Raw genomic sequence first — 21,127 nt, 5'->3', positions numbered from 1 at the left:
TCATGCAACCATCTATACTCTGAGGTATTGTGCAAGGTGAAAAATCTCAGTCACTATGGCTCATTTCAGGCCAGCTGGCGACCCATTGGTGTGTGTCACTTGCTGGCACTTGAGATGTAGGAACAGCTCTACAGTCAGAGCCAAAGAGCTGGCTGACTTCACACCAACTAATAGATTTGATTTATCTCTTTGACTTGAGTTAGGCTTGAATTAGATTTGGCCCTTTTGGGTAGAAAAACCAAGTAGGCTAGGTCTGTGACTCAGGATGAAAACAAACATAGAGATGGGAAAGCAGTAATCTTGAGATGAAAATTAAAATTATGTGAAGAGAGAGTTCATGATAATTGGGATGATCTGAAATTTGAACGATCTATTAAGACAAGTAGTAAGTTTTTCCTTTTTGATTAATCAATAAGGATTTATTAATGCTTATCATGAGCACTGCAAGTGTGTCTTTGAATCTATTGTTACTTTTGGACTCAAAAAAAAATCAAAGACAGTGGAGCAAGAAAAGCATTTATTAGAATTAAAAGTGAATCTCATGCGCAAGGTAATGAATTCACAGTCAGAGGATCTGGGTTCAAATACTGACTTTGTAACCCATTAGCTATTTAAAGTTGGAAAAGTAAAACTCTCTGGACTTCAATTTACTCATCTGCAAAATATTCAAGATGATCCCAAAGGGCCCTTCTAGCTCTAAATCCCATGATCTAGGTTTTGCCACAAAGAAACTTTGTGACTTCACCTTTCTAGGCCTTATTTTCCTTATCTGTAAAAAAGAGTGTCGGACTAGAAAACTTTTTTCACTTTCAATGGCTAACATTGTCTAATCTTCTCGTTTCTTGAAGACTGTTTATTTTGTAACCCCTCCATGGTTTTGTGCGCAGCAGTTCTCCACAAATGTTAACTGCCTGGGATTTGTCTGGAGTGGGTCTGTTTGGCATTAAAAGCCCTTCCCAATCTAGCTCTCTCCTGCCTTTCCAGTGTCTGTACATTTTACCTTCCCCCACACCCTCAGTATCTGTGATCCAGTGACGCTGGCCTCCTTGCTGTTCCTCACATAAGATGCTCTATCTCTGGGCATTTTCATTGGCTGTCCCTATGCCTGTTATGCTCTCCCTATTTATCTCCTCCTCCTCGCTTCCCTAGCTTCTTTCAAGTCCCAGCTAAAATCCTATCTTTTTTGAGGAACCTTTCCTGATCCCCCTTAATGTTGGTCCCTTCCCTTTATTGATTATTTCCAGTTTATCCTGTATATATTGTTTATACATAGTTGTATTCATATATCACTAGACTATGAACTCCTTGAGAGCAGAAACTGTCTTTTGCCTTCTATATCCCCAGCTCTTAGCACAGTGCCTAGCATGTAGTAGGAGCTTAATAAATGCTTATTGATTGACTAAGCATGGAATACTTGCTTAGGTTAATGCTTAGAGAGTTCAATAGGATTTTTTCTAGTAGGACCAAGAGTAGGTTCTTTCTGAGAAATCCTACTGAGACAACCTAAGCCTTGAGAGAAAGGATGCAGGTATATTGCACTGCAGAGATAATGATGTGTGACGAGGGGGAGGGATGGAGAGGGGAAGCAGAGGGCAGAGGTGAATAGTAAGGAAGGGGAGGACCATGGAATGTCCTCTGAGCTCCCTAACTACTTCAGGGTTCTGGATAATTGGTTGATGTTTAATAGACTCTAGTGACCAATTATTCAGAGGCTGGTATGTGCTGTGGCCTCTGACTCCTGTCTATCCTTAGAAGGAATGGGGGTAGGGCAGAACTGAGCTTGGGGGGTGGGCAGGATGTGAATGGGGCAGCATGCCAGCAAAGAACAACTTAATCCATTTCTAAGCTATGCATAGTTGAGCACCGTGCCCCTGGGGGTACTCTACAAATTGTAGGAAAAGTTGTGCTGGCACTCACCGACTTTCCGTTGGCCACACTAATAACTGCCTGCTATTCCACCCACTTGCCAAAGGCCTCTGTCCAGGTTAGTATCTATAAGAATTATTCCAATTGACTTCCACTCCTCAAAATTGTCCCCAGTAATTAACAGTTCAGTAATTACCAAGTAACTCTAGTGAGCATTTCATGGGGTCATAGATTTAGAGCTGGAAAAAAAATCTTAATGGCCATCTAGTCTAGACTTCTTGTTTTACAAATGAAGAAACAGATGCCCAGGGAGGCAAGGGAACTTGCTCCAAATCACGCAGGTAGTAAGTAGCAGAGCTATAATTTGAACCTAGGTCCCAACCAACTCCAAATGCAGCTCTCTTTCCAATAGTCCACTCTGCTTTCCTCTCTCCCGTGGGTGAGCTGCATGTACCAGTCATGACTGGACTAGAGCTACAATCTCTGTTCCTTCCAGGCTGATTAGGGGATCCCTTTCCCTAGACTCCAATTTGAATCCTGTGAATCTTCTCATTAAGTAAACTGGTTATTAAGTCCAGTTAATTTGCCTTCAAACCCAAGCTTAGGAAATCTTGAGAAGAGACAGAAGTCACTGGTGATAGAAGGAGGTTCTTGGGGAGAGGGAATAGAGCAATGCTAGACTGGTCAAAGAGATTCAGGGAAAACACCTGCAGGGCAGAATTATTTTTTTCTAAATGCTCCTGCCAGTACTGGGAAGTTATCTCTGCCCTTCCCACCTGGCACACCAACCTCTGGGTTGCCTCAACTTTAAGCGAGAGAATGGAGGACTTTTCTGGATGCCTCAGGTGAAATTCCATTATGATGAACTCTACAAGACTCCAAATTGTTTTGCTGTGATGGAATCTTGTATACATGTATACAGTGGAAGAAATACCATCCCCAGCATGTAGGACTTAGGAATGAAATCGAGCTACCGTCCAACCTCCCTGTACTAAACCAGCAAGGAAAAAGTAATACTCTAACCTCAGGAGGAAGAGGTCATATACACTGCCACCCCCATTTTCCCTCTGGGATCTTTTCTGTGGTGTAGTTTGAGAGTTTTGTGTTTTGTGCAGAGAACTAGGACGTCTGAGCTGGTGGTAGAACAGAACTTCCAGCTTTCAAGAGTTCAACCACAACTGGATTTCTACATCCACATTCCATGTGATAGTTGGAAGGGATCTCAAAGATCATTTAATCCCATCCCTCCCTTTTTTCTAGAGTAAGGAAACAGAAGCCCAGAAAAGTCAACTGGCCAAAATTGGGTCGAGCCTTGAATCCAGTCTTCCTGACTCCTGATATAACTCTTTCTACTACCATACCATGGTATAGATGACTTACTTGTAGGTCATCAGGACCAGCCCTTTTATCTTACAAATGAGGAAAATGAGGCTCACAGAGCTCGAAGTATCCTGATCAAATTCACACAGGTAGTAAGCCAAGATTCAGACCTTCCCAGAGAAATTGGGCCAAAAATCCTAACCAAAACAAACAAAACCCAAAACAAAACAACTTAGTGTGAAGCCCTATCCACTTGATAATAATTGGGTAAGCCTCCAGGGAAAGGGGTAGGCAAGCAGTTGACTGGTGCTTGAATTGTGAATAGGTTTTGAAGGACCAGGATATGATTGAGATAAGTTATAGTCAGCTTGACAATGAATTATAGTTTATTAATGACACATACCTCACCTAGTCAGCATGGGAATTTTGCTATCGGCCCTTTTGCTGATTCTCCCTGTCTGTTCTCCCCCCATCATGGAGTTGTTCCACTAAGCTTTGGGCTTCTTCTTTGTTGCTATCCCGACTAGTGAGTGAGAACTCCCCTAACTTAGTGTACCCAACTGACCTGCTTTCCTTCCTACCCAGGCAGCCATCAGGCCAATGGAGACCTACTGAATGCAGATAACTTGCCATCTGCTCTGCTACCAAATACATCCCCCTCCCACCATCCACCGCTTTCCACTTCTTTCCACCTGGACTTTAGAGATAGCTGATGGTACAGCGGATAGAGCACTAGACCTGGAGTCAGAAAGACCCTCATATCACACCCAGCCTCAGACTAGATGTGTGACCTGGGCAAGTCACTTAACCTCTGTTTGCCTTAGTTTCCTCAACTGTAGAATGGCGATATGTGCACCTACATCACAGGGTTATTGTGAAGATCAAATGAGATAATATTTATAAAAAGTGATTAGCATAGTGCCTGGCACATGGTGGTGTTATGTAAATGCTAATTCCCTTCTCCTGCCCTTCCCCTCTAAATGGACTAGCTAAGACAAATGTATACCATTCTGACTTCACCCTCCCAACTCCTCTCTTCGAGATTTAAGGTAGCCACTGGCTAGGCTAAATAGTATCCTAAAAGCTGAGTGTTACTAAAGTGATTTTCCTAAATCACAGGCCTGATAATGTCAGTCCCCTGCTCAATAAAATCTAGTAGCTTACTATAATTTTTTTTTTTTTGCTTTTTGGTGAGGCAGTCGGGGTTAAGTGACTTGCCCAGGGTCACACAGCTAGTGTCATGTGTCTAAGGCTGGATTTGAACTCAGGTCCTCCTGACTCTGAGGCTGGAGCTCTATCCGCTGCACCACCTACCTGTCCCTGAGCTTTCTATAGTCTGCAGGAGCAAATACAAAATCCTGTTGGCATTCAAAGCCCTCCATAATCTAGCCCCCTCTAGCCTTTCCAATCTTCTTACACCTTACATATTCTTCCATCCAGTGATGTTGGTAAAAAAATGATTGTTCTATGAACAAGACACTTCAGCTCTGGGCATTTTCTCTGGCTGTCTCTGATGCCTGGAATCCCTCCCTTCTCATCACCTGCTTGGTGCCTTTCCTGGCTTCCTTTAAGTCCCAACTAAAATCCCATCTTCTACACAGGAAACCTTTCTCAACCTCTCTAAATTCTAGTGCCTCCCCTCTCTTAATTATTTCCTACTTATCCTGTATACAGCTTATTTGTACATATAGCTTGTTTGCTAGTTGTCTATCCCATTAGATTGTGAGGTTTTTCAGGGTAGGGATTGTCTTTGCCTCTTTTTGTATCTCCAGCACTTAGCACAGTGCCGAACACATAATAGGAACTTCATGAATATTTACTGACTGACTGATAGCATAGAAGCCCCCCTACTCTCCCCTCGTCAAGGGGCCTTAGTTCTGTGCTTCTGTAAGTTTGGGTTCCCATATATGCTAAGTGATGGGTACCCTGAGAAGTAGCTGAATGTCCCCCTACCCATGCTTGGCTTGTTTTTGCCTGAATGGCTTAAATATACAATTATTCTTTTTTGCTTTTAGACTCTCTTATTTATAGAAATTTGCATTTGCCTAGGGTTATTATTTTGATATTGTGTTTGGGCCTTCCAAATGGAGTTGGTATCTGCTCTTGTTCTCACATCTCAGGTGCACTGGACCAGGAATGGGCTCCCCATTCCTCTGTAACAGGGCTTCTTAAACCTTTTTTGAGTCATGGATCCTTTTGGCAGTCTGTTGAAGCCTAATAAACTCCTTTTCTGAACAATGTTTAAAATTTTTAAAAATTCATAATTGAAAGAAATTCTAAATTTCAGTTCAAAGTTAGTGGGAAGAAAAAGATTTCTTTCCCAACCATGTTCACAGAAGCTCCCCCTCCCAATCTATCCATATATCCCTAGGTTAAGAATCCCTGCTCTCTAGAGAGCCTAATCTCTCCCCTAATATCTGCTGGAGCCAACATTAATTATACCAGACAAGGATGTAGTGGCCGTTGTATTTTCTTTTGTATAAAAGGGATAATTGATAGCAGTAAAAGGACAATGAGTAATAGACATCATAAGCAAGGTGAGCTCTGGCATAGCGTCTGCTTGAGTCTCTGGTATCCAGAGCAGCATTGGGAACCTGGGAAACCAGGGCTACCCATGTGCTTCATACTCTTTGCTTAATTACTTTGTACATAGCATGTGTGTTTGTCAATTTGTATTTTTATGTCCCATCTGTCCAGTGCAATTCCTGGCCACAAGGAAGTGACCTTATTAAATGGCAGGTAAGACTGGGCGAAACAGAGAGTACCGTAGGGCAGGTTTGGGGAGATTTATGCTGTGTGTTGACTTTAAACACTGCAGGATGCCTCACTCTCATATCTGGCTATCTTGAACAGGGTGCTAAGTTTGAAGGAAGTTGTGGTGGCTCAACTATTCCTCTTCTCTCCTGTTTGCTTTACCTTTTACCGTATGCATTTGGCTTTCTCCAACAAAGTAATTTAACTTACCCTGCTTGTCCGAACTGAGTTTCTTTTTCTTTTTTAATTTTGCTCTCTCCTGTTTCAACTAGGTCTCTGGACTTCTTTGTGAGCTATACAGAGGCTGAAGGAACTTTACTGTGCAGTTTTTTGTGAAACTTTAGAATTTCTTGGGGAGAAATCTAAAGACAGCTCCTGCTTGGAAAATTAGGTAGGGCTCCAGCTATTCAAGGAGGAGCTGTTAGTGTTTCCTATGGAGCAGGCTCTTTCTGATACTTCTGGCTAACTGAAGTTGGAGGAGGTAATTGGGCAATGACCATGACTTTTAAAGGAAATTGAAAATTTTCAGCTTCAAGATATTAATGCTCATTAGCTGATGATTTTAATCTAATCATGATTTTAAAATGATGATGATTAAAAAACCCAGATAATAATGAAATTGGCTTACTGAAGGACTATACTTTCCTTTAAGTATTTAAATAGTATAGATACCTGTTCAAAATGGTTTGAATGACAATCTTATTGGAAGTGGGAGATAGGTAAGATGACCTTTGAAGGGGTTTCTTTCAGCTCAGGGATACTCTAAGCCCCTTGGAATGCCACTTGATAGAGCCATGTGCCACACTGTCCTTTCTCAGTAGGAAATTCTAGGAGGAAGCAAACTATATTAATTACTACTTTCAAAGATGAAGTAGTAGACTAGTATTATTGCTGCAGTGGGAGAGAGGCAAAGTCTTCAGCAGCTTCCCAGGGAGGCCAGGACAGCATCCGTTGGCATTGATTTCACTGAATAGCAGCCCAGGACAGCTCTTCAGGAATTCTTCAGATGTATTAGAAAGAAGCAGCTAATCTCAGTTTGTAATTGTTGTGACTGGCATTCCCACTATTTACCCTTTTTGTGGGTATAGCGATCTGGGGGATATCTGACAATTTACAAAGAAGCTACCCACTTGGTGCATGTCGGGGAGCAAGTCCCCCTCAAATCGGTTTACCTCTGGAGTAGGTTTTAAAAAAAAATTTGTGTGCCTCATAGACCCATTTGAGAGTCTAGGAAAGCCTCTGGACTCCTTTGATAGTCTGGTGAAATCTTATGGATTCCGTCTCAGAATAATGTTTTTAAACAATTGAAGGAAATACTGAATTTCAGTTAGAGGTTAAGGAAAACAAAAATGTCTTCTTCACCACCCAAGTTCATGGACCCCCTGAAAATCTATTCATGGACCCTAGATTAAGAACTCCTGCTCTAGTGCATTTGGTTGTTTAATAACAGCCCTCATTAGCAGGTGAAGATTGTAGCCCAGAATGGATTGAGAGGATAGAACATGAATTAGGCCTTTTGGAAGCTTTCGCTGTTTTATAGAAAACTTTCCCAACTTTAACTTCCTTAGAAGTGCTGAAAGATCTATTTAGGATGCAAAGTGTACTCTATATACACAGGCTATTATTCCAGGGATCCTTCAGAGGATAACTTGTAGTCAAACTGCACTAAGACTGCTTCAGACTGTTTTCTTCATTGATAGATAAGAATTAGGAGGGATATGGCCCAGTTCCCCATTGGTGTTGATTCTATCAGCTTAGCATGGGAGAATATGGGCAGAATCCTCAATATGACCATCTCTGATGTCCTCAGGGCTGTACTCTACTATAGCTGGAGCTTTACACCTGCCCCAGGCAAATAATGACATTGTCAAGTTTTTGAGGCAATCTCCAGTAGCCATTTCTCACATTTTGCTAAAAGAAGTAATCCACAAAGCAGGACACCCTTGAAAGGGTATGGTATGGAATTAAAACACAAGTGGAGAGAAAAGATGTTGAACAGGATGCATCCAAAGGTTGATAGTGTTGGAGCCTGGGATTCTTGGTCCTGATTATCTGCCTTGTGGTGGGAAAGTCCAGCTTTTTACCTTTGGTTTTCTGCCAAATAGGGGAGAAGTTAGGAAAGGCTCAGACCCTCCTCTCCCCTAAAAAAGCATCCAGATTCCTGGAAGCTGGAGCTTGTGGGTGGAGTGGTCACAGTCTTTTCCCAGTTCAGCAGAACTGTGGCTTTCTGAGCAATGTTTGTTTTGGGTGGGGCAGTTGGGATGGCTAAGGAGAGCAGACTTCCTGCCCACCCCAGCTCCTCTCCAGGACTCACTGTCTGTTCTCTTTTTAGGTGCTAGATTCTTCTTCTAGAGGCCTTTTGGTATAGCTAGAGGATGGTAGGAAGAAAGAAAAAGGGGCAGACAAATCAAGGCAGAGGAGAGAGAAGGGGAAGTAGGTAGGAGGCTTTGACTCCTAGGTAAAGTAAGGAGCCTTAGTCCAACCACCTGCCCAATGTAAGAATCCTGTGCACAATAATCATGAAACAAAAAGAAAACAGCAGAGCAGGTCTGAACATGCAGGTTGAGGCAGAAGATTTGAGTTGTTAAAGTGGACCCCTGGCGTTACCACTCATGGAGCATGGTTGAGGTCCCCAAGCATCAAGCAAACTGGGGTATTGTATAAGAAATACACAAGAGACTGCAGAATTGTGACCCTTAGCCAGAAAATATAGCCCAAGAGACTCCATCAACCAAAAGCATTTATGAAACACCTACTGTGTGCCAGGCACTAGGAATACAAAGACAAAAGTGAAACAGTTTGTGTCCCCGAAGAGCTTACATTCAATAAGAGAGGAAAGTTAATTTTCCTGACTTTCACAACATGAATAAGAGAGTCAAAATCAGGGGTAAGAAGAGATCAAATAACAAACAGTAATGACCTGGGTCTTTCATCAGTCAGGACAGGTTGCTAAAGGAGGCTGGACCTTCTCCTTTCTCATATTTACAATGTCCTTCCTCCACAGTGGCCTTAATTTCTTCTTCTCATTGCCAAAATCACTGGATTTAACAACCAACCTTGTTCCCTAGCTTCTGCCTACCTGCTCCCTGGACCAGGCAGCAAAGCGGATAGAACACTGGAGTTGGAGTTTAGGAAGACCTGAGTTCAAATCTGTCCCCGGACACTTACTAGCTATATGACTTTGGGCAAGTCACTTAACCTCTTTTTGCTTCAATTTCCTCATCTGTAAAATGAGGGTAATAGCAGCACCTATCTCACAGGGTTATTGTGAAAATAAAATGAGATATTTGTAAAACACTTTGCAAAACTTAAAGTCCTGTCTAGGTATTATTATTTGTTTTCCAAAGTCCCAGGAAATCCCATCCCAAGGACAAAGAGGTCAAGTACATTAAACTTCTTTCCAGCCTTCTTGCTGCAGTCAAATTAAAAAAAAAAAGCGAGCCAACACTAAAGCATAATGAAAATGGCTGGTGGTGGGCCCCCCTGTCCTCCTCTGAACTTTTGTATAGAAACTTAGAACTTTAGGGATTTGAAGGAACCTTTACAGATCATCTAGTACAATCCCCCTCATTTTGCAGATGGAGAAACTTAAGCCTTGAAAGGAATAGTGACTTATCAAAAGTCATGTACATAGTCGATAGCAGAGCTGAGATTTGAACCGTCTCTTTTTCTACATTGTTACTCTGCAGAGATCCCTGAATGGAATGGCTAATTCAATCTGCCATTCTACATCGAGCTTTTAAGTCTCTCTTTACTTTTCCCCTTTCCATTTGCTTCTCTCCCCCAGGGAGTGAGGTCTACTTTACACCATACATTTGTAAGGGAAGAGGGATGTGATTCTCTGCCCACCCCACTCTAGGTCAATTGATGTCACATATAAAGAGGTTATGATGAATAAACAAGATGTAGGTACACCCTGATCCTTTTATGAAGGAATCATCTCTTTGAGTCAAGATGGAAATAACTTGATTGGCTGAGCAAACAAATTAGCTCCTGCTGTGGGGACTTTAAATAGCTAAGCTCTGGACGAATTTCAGCGTTCTGAGCCCTTGCAAGCCAGGAGCTATCTGGTAGAAGAGATTCCCTTCAGTGGGAGAGTACAGAATTTCTTTTTCTTCTCCCCTTAGCCAACATTAGCCATGTAACTTTGAAGGGAGCTACTGAACCAGAAGGAAAACTATGTGCAATGGGAATCATAGACACACACGTCAAACAGTTGCAGATACCAGTCACCTGAGGAAGGAAGCTGCCTCAAGGAGTGGTACTCCTTGGCAGATGGGTCAAACTTTGGAGAGGAACAGACCCTGGGAATCTCATCTGCAGACTTACAAGAAGATGGAGAATTTTCAGGCCCTGTCAGTACCAGAGGTTACAAGTTGCCTTTGTCACAAAGGTGTCTCTCACTGCCGTTGCACTCTGTCAGAATTCATTCTTCCCATGTATATTGTATTTGTAAGAGAGTGCAGCCCAAGTCTGTGAGGGGATTTTTTTTATAACTACTTTTCCTGCAATGCCATTTGAGTAAATGCCTTTGATAAGAATTAATTGAGTCTATTGGCTGACAATAGAAAGCGCCTGGTGTGAGATAGTGTATGAGTACAGGTTGGGGTGTTACACATGTATACATATATCATGACCTCCTGGATGCTGATTCAACTGGGGCTTGAGCTTCTGAACTGGAATTGCCAGAGAGAAGTCTGACACTAACCAGTTGTATTCCCTTAAACAAACCTTATCTCTAGATGTTTCCTCATCTGTAAAGTAAAAATTGGCTTAAATTATTTTTATTCTTACCTGTCTATAATTCAGTGAGTGACTGGCTCTCATGATTCACTGGTTTTTGTTGCCACCTATTCTCCTGAGCAGTGATGTGGGCAGCCACCTAGGCTGTTACCTAGAATAAGGTAATCAGCCGGGGAATCTTGTTGACCAAGCTGACAGCAGAGTTTCCACTGGAAAAAGCAGCTTGCGGGAACAATCACTCTAGATAAGAAATGTGTGTGTTTGTATACATACCACATGTACCCTTCTCACCCAGCACCTTGGACTTCTTTATTCCTGCCCCTTTGGCTCAAATAAAGGTTTAGGAAGCAACTTAATAATGTTAAAACTGACTTCACTGTCAGTTGAAAGGTCAGTGATTTTGTTCAGTGATCACACTCAGTAGCAGGAGTGTGGAGTGTGCGTGTGTTAGGAAGGAAGTACTCGATTTAGAATTACAGGATTAGAGTTCAAACTTTGTTTCTTGCCTCGATCTTGAGCAATTTCTGGCTTTCAGTTTCTTCATCTTTAAAATAAGGGTCCGGACTAAATAATCTCTAATGTTCCCTCTAGCTTAGAGTTCTATGATTTTTTGCCCCTTTGAGGTGTAACTGCTTTGGTTCATCTGCTGGCCTTCTGAATGGAGGTGCCTGACAGCATCATCCCTCTCTCTTAGGGCAAGTGAGGTCCATCTAAGTCTAGCTCCCTTTCCCTCAAAATAGCCAGTGCTGATATAGTAGGTAGGGCTGGTGGGAGAGGCTTCAGGAACTTCTAGTCTCCCCCTTCTCATCAGGTCCTCTTGGGTTAGGCTGTTTTGTAACTACTTTCTTTGCTATGCCATTTGAGTAAATACCTTTAGTAAATTGACTCTATTAACTGACTGTTAATAGGAAGCACATGAAGTGATCTACCTATGGGGTTACCCTTAGAACACAAGGTAGTATGTGAGCTAACCCATAAGTACAGGTTGGGGTGTTGCACATACATGCATGCATATAATGACGTATGTGACATATATATGACATTGTATATAATAATATGTATAATATGTGCCTATATAATATATACTGTTGGATTAGAAAGATTATTGAATTTAAATTAGAGGACTTGGGTTTGAATCTGCTGCTTAGCACTTGCTTGATCTTAGGCAAATCATATAACTGATCCTGAGTTTTCTTCATTTGTAAAATGAGGGATTTGAACTTGATTTCAGAGGTCCCTTTTGCCATGGCTGTCTGTTGTAAATCTGTGACCCCATTGTAGGACTTCTAGGCTCTGGCAAGTCAGATTCCCCAGAGCTCAGCCATGTAACCCTAAAGAGCTGAGGCATCTTCTAATGCTATTGGCCTGAACCCCCATTCCAGTGTGCCTTCCATAACAATCACCAGTGATTACTACCCCAATATTATTTGCTTGGATCATTTAATTAGTTGATATTTCCTCAATATCATTAATAAGAAATTAATGCCAGTTAATGAGGTACAGCAAGAACTGAATTACAAAAACATTCTCCTTACTCCAAATTGAGACACAATCTCCCTTCTAACACCTCAATCCCTGGGGAGAATGGACTCCTCAAACTTAAAGTGATTGCTACAAACATTCTTCTACCAAGTCCACTTGTGGATGTGGCACTGTTAATAGAAGAGGTGCTCCCTTTCTTTTTTAAAATTAATTAATGAACTTTTAGTTTTCAACATTCACTTTTATAAGATTTTGAGTTCTAAATTACCCCTTCCCCCCTTTCCAAGGTAGCATGCAATTTGATATAGGCTATATATGTACAATTATATTCAACATATTTCCTCTTAAGTCATGTTGTGAAAGAAGAATCAGCACAAAAGGGGAAAACCATGAGAAAGAAAAAACAAAAAACAACAAAAAAAGAGAAAATAGTATGCTTCGATCTGCATTCAGACTTCATAGTTCTTTCTCTGGATGACTTAGATCATCACATTGCTGAGAAGAACACAGTGTCATTGCACAGTGTGGCTGTTACTGTATACAATGTTCTCCTGGTTCTGCTCAGTTCACTCAGCATCAGTTTATGCAAGTCTTTCCAGGTTTTTCTGAAATCTGCCTGCTCATCACTTCTTATGGAACAATAGTATTCCATTACATTCATATACCACAACTTGTTCAGCCATTCCCCAGTTAATGGGCATCCCTTCTATTTCTAATTCTTTGCCACCACAGAAAGAGTTGCTCCCTTTCTTAGACAACATGGTGACTGCAACCTGATTGATTCATTGCTGAGCTAGGTCATGCTGGTCTCTCCTTGGGGTTACTATGCTGGCTCCTCACCTGTGGTGGGGCTGCAATAGTTTCTGCTATCACTCGACCTTTCAAAGCTCACAAGGTTGTGACCCAGCCCACTCTGTCTCAACACTTATTCACCCAAGGTCCAGTGATGAGAATCCATGGCACAGTCCTGGTAGGAAACAGAACCCAAAGCCCTTCCTCCTTTGACAGCCACCAAGGAAAGAAAGTGAAATTTTACCTGCCCTTGTCCCTTTTGGCAGTGGGGATAACAGGCAGAGGAGGGGCTGTAATTTCCTTGATACAGGTAACTCCCAATTAAAAAAATCCCTCTAGACTAAGATAGGTCAGTACTTTCTCTGCAATTTATAGTCTAGTGCTTAGAGTACTCAGAGGCTAAGTGACTTGCCCAGGATCACCCAGCCAATATGTATCAGAAGCAGGACATGAATCAAGGCCCATTGTATATCCATTAGGCCATACTGACTTTACTGTTCATGCCTTTCATATGCACGTAGTCAATTTAAAAATCAACAGGAAACAGTTATGCCCATTTTCGAGTGCTGCCAAATGGAAAGCAAGGCCTTCCATTCCAAATTCCCAGAATCAGGCTCACCAAGCCCCCTCCCTGGGTGGTCAGCTGGAAAATACATTGTACATGCCTGAAGGACTGGGTCCCTGTTGATCAGTCCCCTGTTATCTTAAGACCCCAAACTGCTCATTCCTATAATAAGATGGCACCAATCAAGGTAGGACCTTACAGTAAAATGAAGCCCACTACAGCAAATACTGAACATACCTAAAGATCTGAAGGCCCTGATTTTGGTCCTAGTGGCAGTTTCAGTGGCAGTAGAACTGCTAGAATCCCCTGTGTTGGGATTACAGATGTTCCACATAGCCACTCCCCACCCCATGGTTCCTACTGTGGTAGGGTGGAGGTAAGATATTCTTTGGACTTCTCCCAGAACATTAGAATTTTAGAAGTCACCCCAAGTCTTTCTCCTCCAATTGTTGAAATCAAAAGAAAAAAAAAGCAAGATAGTTTGTTTGGGCAGGTACAACTTAGGATGCCCCTTAGTTCACTTTCTGCCTCTTCTTTCCTGGAGCAAGATTTTAGCTGCTCCTGAGAAAGAATTTTTGGGGGTGAAGAAAGTGAGGGGAAAAGGAGGAGAGAATAGCAACAATTAAACTGATGTCAAAATATCTGGATGAAAAGTTTTAAAAACTTAGTCATACATATTTTTGGCATTGTGCAGTCACAATATTAGATTCCAAGGGAAAATATTAATAAAAAGACATGGGCTTACATGTGCTTTCAGAGTTGGTATACAAGGACATACATGGTTGAGTAACATTGTATTGCAGGTTCTGCCTGTGTGCCAGTTTAAGACAGGGAGTAAATTTTGTTCTGCTTCTTAAAAAGAAATTGCCTTGCTTTCTTCTTATTTATATAAAGAAGTTTTTTGTTTGTTAATGACTTAACAGGGGATGCTTTTCCTTCTCTCTCCAACACATTTACCAAACACCTCACTTTACCATTTGTCTTACTCTGTTGTTTCCGTTTTTAAATTCTTTATTGAAAGGTCTGAGTTCTGTTCATATTTCTTTTCTAACAGTTTCTTGTAACTTTTATTTCTCCTTTGAGCCATTCTGGAGTTTCTTACTATTGTTCTCTGAACTAGGAGTCTGCAGGATTCTCTTTTTTTCAATCAGGTAATTTTGGTTCCATTTCCTTCATAGCAGAATACATATTCAATGAGCTCTGGCCTCTCTTTGGGGTTGTATTTTTCCTTCTTACTCTTTTTTCTATCTTTCTGCTCCTCTCGGTTGGTTTCTCTGCCTAGAGAAGATAAACTTATTTAAGATTTCTCTCTTGAACTTGTGGTCTTCCTCTTGTCTTCCTAGTCACTCGCCTCTGGTTTCCTTCCTCATTCTTTGGTTTCTCCCTCTTCCACTCCTGCACAGAGCCTCCTTTTCTCCTCCCCTCCAAATTGGATGGTGCTTGTTAGCATTAGCTTCTTTGTCTTGGAAGATGTTGAGATGTCCTGGTTCCAGGCTAGAGTAAGCTTGGTTGGGGAGGACAGATCGCAGCTGGGTTTCCAAGCCCCATTTCCCACAGGTGCCAATGCTCTTTTTCCCCTTAGCTATGACTCTGTGTGCATCCTCCCTGCCCCCTCACCCTTACCTTTCCACTGCTCTCTTTGTGGGGCTGGGAAGAATGGCAGTGTCTCCTGCCTCTGGAGAGGTGAAGGAGAGGTCAGTATGAGTTAATACAGTAAGGGGACCAGGCAGGGAGTCCTACAGCCGGATCCTGAATGACAAGTCAGGAGGGTGGAGTGCAATGGTAGGGGGCATGGGGACATTGAATGGGAACACTAAATATGTAAGTCCTTCAATATTATCTCATTAGTTTTTTTATCTTGTGGAATGTCCATCACCTTATAGAAAAAAGTTTTATTGTTTCATATATTATGCATAATTTTTTCCTGAGATTTTTGGGTTGCTAAGCATTCTGGAAAGAAAAAAAAAACTACTTTGCCATCTTGCCTGTCAACCTGATCTCTTTTCAATTTACCATTGTTTCTTTTTGTTTTTTGTTGTTGTTTTGGCGAGGCAATTGGGGTTAAATTACTTGCCCAGGGTCCCACGGCTAATGAGTATCATATATCTGGGGCCATATTTGAACTCAGGTCTTCCTGACTCTAGGGCCGGTGCTCTATCCACTGCGCCATCTAGCTGCCTCCAAATTTACCATTTTTTCAAAGCGCTTTCATACATATATCTAAATCCAATAAACATGATGTGGAATAGTATAATTTGAGGGAAAGCGTATTGGAGACCATCAAGACTAATTGCCTCATTTTATACATGAGGATATTTGAGGCCCAAAGAAGTTGATCCTTAGACCAGCTCTGTCAGATATTAGTTAATCCCTCATTTTATAGATAAGAGAGCTGAGGATCAGTAAAAGTGCTTGCCGACAGATAGCTGACACAGTGCCAAAGACTAGAACTTAGCTCTTCCTGGCTTCTCCTTGCAATTTTTCTATACACCTTAAATCTAAGTTATAACTGTAGCTTCAGTTTGAGAGAGGCCCAGCAGTTTGACCTTAGGCCTTCTCTCTCTCAGTCTGGGGGATTCCAGTGAGTCAGCAAGTACCTCATTTGAATTCCCTGCCTCAAAAGTTGACACTTACGTGACCCAGAAAGGGGAGGAGGAAGTACTCTCTATTCATTAATCCTCTCCCCTATCCCTCCTATATCCCTTTTTGGACCTTAAGTAGGAGTTCTGTCTGCCCCTTTCAACATGACTGTAGTTTTCCTCTGACTTTTCTTATCATGGTGTCGGGTAAATTTGGTACTGGTACTGCAGTATCAGGACAGGGTTATTTTGGGGACAGCCCCAGTGGTTAGTGTGATGTCCCGTGTACTCAGAATGGTAAATGTGGGATAGAGGGATTCTAGGGTCTGGGTGAGGAAATGAGGTAAGTGGATTTTTTTCTACCCATCCTTTCTCACCGCGCAACTTTGCTGTGCTTTCTACTGTCAAAATGTCCTTGGCCAGCACAATGATTAGGTTAATCCCTTACTAAATGGGCAATCTGGTCTCCCCTTTTCTCTTAAAACAAATAGTCAAACAAAAAACATTTTAAAAAGCCCGGAGGACTGAAAGGAAGGTCCCTCCTGGATCATGCATTCTGGTATTCCTTGTCTTTCATCCTATTTGACATTCTTTTCTGGTCCTCTTTTCCACCAGTATCTTTCTTTCTGTCTCTCTCTTTGTCACAGTCTCTATCTCACTTTCCTTCATAACCCCAATCCTCAACATGCACTATATGTGTATCACTTTACCTTGGAGCATTCTCCCCACTCCCCCCACCCCTCCATTGTCTCAGCTGGTGCAGAGACCTTGAACTAGGTGACATCTGATGTCACTTCCAGATTGAAGTCTGTGAGCAACAGCCATGTGGAGACCTTTTTATGATGTACCTACTATGCTAGTCCTGTCCCTTAGGCAATGTGTTACAATGGAAAGAGAACTGGCTTTGGAATAGGGAGGCCTGGGTTTGAATCCTGGCACTGCTATTTACTGCCTGTGTGACCTTGGGTGAGTCATTTCATTTGGGCTTCAGTTTTTTCATCTGTGAAAGAAAGGGGTTGGACTGGATAACTCTAAAGTCTCTTGCAGTTCTTTGATCCTATGAACAACCTATAGTTCACATGGAACAATCCAGGAGGAGATACCCAAGGGGACTCTGTTTCTTAGGAATTAGTGAAAGTAGTATGAGGAGATCCCCCAGGGTTTTTGTCATGCCCTGTTATTAAGAATGTGTGTGTTCCTGTTCTTGGAATAAGAGTGGACCTTGGGGACTATTCTGCCCTCCATTTGCTTCCTGACTCAATGAAAGAGTATCAGGAGAGGACAAGTGTTAATGATAGTAGGTGTACATCTTTGACTAAGGAATAAGAAGAGAGTTTGGAGGCAGGTATCCATTTGCATGGCAGCTAGGTGGCTCCATGGATAGAGTGCCAGGCTTGGATTCAGGAAGACCTGAGTTTAAATCCGGCCTCAAACACTTATTAGCTGTGTGACCTTGGGCAAGTCACTTAATCCTGTTTGCCTTAGTTTCCTCATTTGTAAAATGAGCAAACCACTCCAGTATCTTTGCCAAGAAAACACCATCCAGGGGTCACAAAGAGTCGGACATGACTGACTGAACAATAACAATAACAATAACAACAACAACAACAACATCCATTTATTGTTCAGCTTTAGCTTTTTTTTAAAAAATATTTTTATTGCTATCTGTTGTTTTCACATGGACAGTGTTTCCTTTTGCGTCCCCAGTGTTGACTCTTATAATCTTAGATAGAGGCAACAACTCAGTACTGGAGTATACCCTCCTTGGAGAGTCCTGGCCCTCTGCTAATATGGCAGCACGGAGCCAACAAGTTTCTACAGAAATGTCTGCAGAAATATCTGCAGTGTGAGGGTAAGGGAATTTGGAGAATTTGGGGGCAGGCAATTGAGGAGAATTGCCTCCAATGGAGCTTCCTGAGGGCATGGCCAAGAGGTGGGGAATGAGACAGTAAGGCTCAGATTTTGCTGGTCACCATACTTCAATAGTAGGTCCCCATGGAGCTCTATTTGAGGGGCAGCAGTAACAAAAGGTGACCATCCAAGCTCCCTGTTGTACTAAAGGCCATTTAAAGGTGGGGCAGTGTGCAATATGTATTATTATTCGTGGGAACTTTACAGTTCTAATGCTAAGACCCTTCCCTCTCTCCCCCACCCCAAAAGTCTGTAGAATCCTGTGCTGCCTTCCTCTTCTCCATTCAGGCACACATACAAACGTCACAGAGACATAAAGAGGCTCCCCTTAATGGCTTTCGTCAGCCCTTGGGCCTAAGTGTCTGCCTCTGTCTGTATATTTCTCTGGTATGTGTGACAGTGAGCAAAAGGATGAGACGGAGGCAGGTTTGTAATCCTGTCAGCGTATGTGTGTGGATAAGAGAAGGGAAGGTGAACCTTTCTTCTCTTTACTAGGATTGGAGGGATAAAGTGTATCAGGGAAGGAGATGAAAGTGTTATAAATCATCCTGTCTGGGGGGAAGAAAAGTAACTTGATGCATTAAACTGTGGCGGTTCCAGCTCTATCCACTTCTAGTCCCTATAACAACAGAGTCTGATGGCTCTGAAGAGAAATCACCGAGGAACCTTTAGCAGCAGCTGGAGAGCAGGAGGCCTGGCTCCCTGAATGTCACCACTTACCACTCCTCATCCTAAGCACCCGTGGCTGATTTCCTTTGTACAGCTGACTTTACCCAGCTGCTCTCTGGTGTCCAGCTTGGGAGGCAGAGAGAAGAGAGGGATGGAAGCCCATAGCACCCAGGGAGCAATCCAAAGGCTGGGTTCTGTGCTTTCTGTAGTAGAAGGGCCTCTGTGGTACTGGGTGTTCCAGGGGAAAGGATGTTCACATGCGCATTGTGGTGGGAATGAGAGAAGGGAATCTTTGCTCACAGCTCTGGCTGCCTTGGCTAGGCTGACCCCAGTCTCTGGTCAGTTGAATTATACTGGCTGATCCACTTGTGGTTCAGTCACAGCTCTGGAATGTACTTAACTATTCAGTAGGAGACCAGAGAGACAGGGTTTGCCATTCTGTTTCAGTTTATGTATATGTGACTCTGGTTTTCTATATGAGACAGAGGTGACCAGCTGCAAAAGATAGTTTGCTTGTAAAGACCCCTGAATTGGCAGTAGAAAATGAGGAAGGAAATGGTTTAGTATTAGGGTATTTAGTATTTAGTATTACGTAAGGAAATTAGACATCTCCTACTTTTCTCTAGTCACTCTGGACCTTAACTCTGGATGATACAAGTAGGCATTGTAGGCGGGAGGGAGAATGAAACTCTCGAATGTCGGGTACTGTGCTTAATGCTGTGAAGCCCTCAGAGTGTCTGGGCAGAAAGTGCTGTGTGTCGTCCGTGTGGTGAGCACTCTGTGCCTGCATGGTGATGAAAATAGTACCTCAGAGATGCTAGACTGCTGTCCCTAGGTATTCAGCCTAGGGTGGAGGGCTGCTGATACTATTTCTACAGAAAAGCTATTCCTGCCTTTAGTTCCCTCTGTATGAAGGGTCAGGGGGCAGCAAAGATGACACTGGGGCCAATTTGAAGTTGTACATGTACTAGCTGCTGCTATCATGCCACTCTGTGGTCACCACCCCCATCCTTGGATGTAGGAGAAACACTACCTACTGCTCTTTGACTCCATTTTCCTAAAAGTGGCAGAATGGAAGAACAGAATACTTTTTTAAAGTTATAGGCCCCTGATCTGCAAGCCTTTCCCAGTTCTCCAAGCTGTTAGAGACTTCCTTCTAAGGTTATGTTCCATATACTTTGTACCTTTTATATCGATCTGCAACTTGTTTCCCCCTTTGGAATATAAGCCTCTTGAGAACAAGGACTGATTTCCCCTTTCTTTGTATCCTTATAACTTAGTAAAATTTAAGTGCCTAAAAAAATTTAATGATTGGTTGCTCTAGAACATCTTACATTAAAGGCATTGTGGCAGTGAAATCATTAGAGTCAAGACAGACCTAGGTTCAAAGCCTACTTCTGATACTTATTAGCCTATCTGGGCCTCAGTTTCCTCATCTGTAAAATGAAGTAATAATACCTGTAGAACTGACCTTATAGGATTTTTGTGAGGATCAAAAGAGATAATGTATGTGCAGCATTTTGCAAACTTTAAAAGTTTTATGTGAATGTAAGTTATTAATGTTATTTTATTACTCCCTTTAGAGAGCTCCTCAACTATGTAGTAGGACCCCATAAGGAATTGGGACTGTGGGCTGAGGTTGAAGTAGGGACATAACTCCAAATGATGATTTTTCCCTTCTTTATTTCAGAATCTTCTCTGCCCAAGACATTCTGGAAGAGAGTTCTTCCTATTGTACCTCCCACATCTACTTCTATTACCCTGCTCTTCCAGGTGGGTGCTTCTTTCCTTCTCACTGGTCCTAAGAGAATGGCTGGATCTGCATAGGAGAAAACTGAGATCGAGGAGTTCTGATTCGTGCAGTTTTGCATACTTTCTTACTCATATATTTGGTTCCTTTACTTGTTTGTGAGTTTCTTACTCATATGTTTAGCTCCTTTCTCTAGGCCAGGGGTGGGGAACCTGTGGCCTCAAGGCCACATGTGGCCTTTTAGGTCCTCAAGTGCCGCCCTTTCATTGAATCCAAACTTCACAGAACAAATCTGTTATTAAGGACTAGAGACTCCTCTAAGAGGCCACCATCTCTAGAGACATTCATTCAATTCAACAAATAACCATCAAGCAAGTTACCAATTACAGCTGAATTAACATGGTATATAATGGCTTAGGTAGAGAGAAAAGATGCTGTTTTCCTAGAGCAGGGATCCCTAACCCTACTCAACTTTAATTCTATTTCCTCCGCCCCACACTTTCCTGTTTTCCCCACATCCCACCCCTCAGGCCAACATGTGGACCTACCCATCAGTGACATCAAGAAAGAAATTCTAGGATCTGCCATCAGAAATGGACCTGGATCTAGCTTGTTGTATCTGCTCCAGTTGAACCAGTAATTCCTCCCTATGTGCTTAGTAGGAAAGAAACTCCTAAGGCATCTTGTTGACTGTTT

General features: G+C 42.3%; 1 protein-coding gene across 1 annotated transcript in view; it reads left to right on the top strand.

Annotated features, from left to right (window-relative positions):
* The window catches only part of VDR (vitamin D receptor), an 89,812-nt gene that overhangs the window by 8,100 nt on the left and 60,585 nt on the right, over positions 1-21,127 (top strand). The window contains 1 exon segment of the mRNA XM_020977191.2: positions 20,372-20,454. The gene's annotated coding sequence lies outside the window, so the exon portion shown is untranslated.

The sequence above is a fragment of the Phascolarctos cinereus genome, unplaced genomic scaffold (genome assembly GCF_003287225.1).
Source record: "Phascolarctos cinereus isolate Bilbo 61053 unplaced genomic scaffold, phaCin_HiC Scaffold_1;HRSCAF=81, whole genome shotgun sequence".
In the NCBI taxonomy this organism is placed as follows: domain Eukaryota; kingdom Metazoa; phylum Chordata; class Mammalia; order Diprotodontia; family Phascolarctidae; genus Phascolarctos; species Phascolarctos cinereus.
The sequence above is the reverse complement of the archived record's forward strand: the minus strand, read 5'-3'. Positions and strand labels throughout refer to the sequence as shown.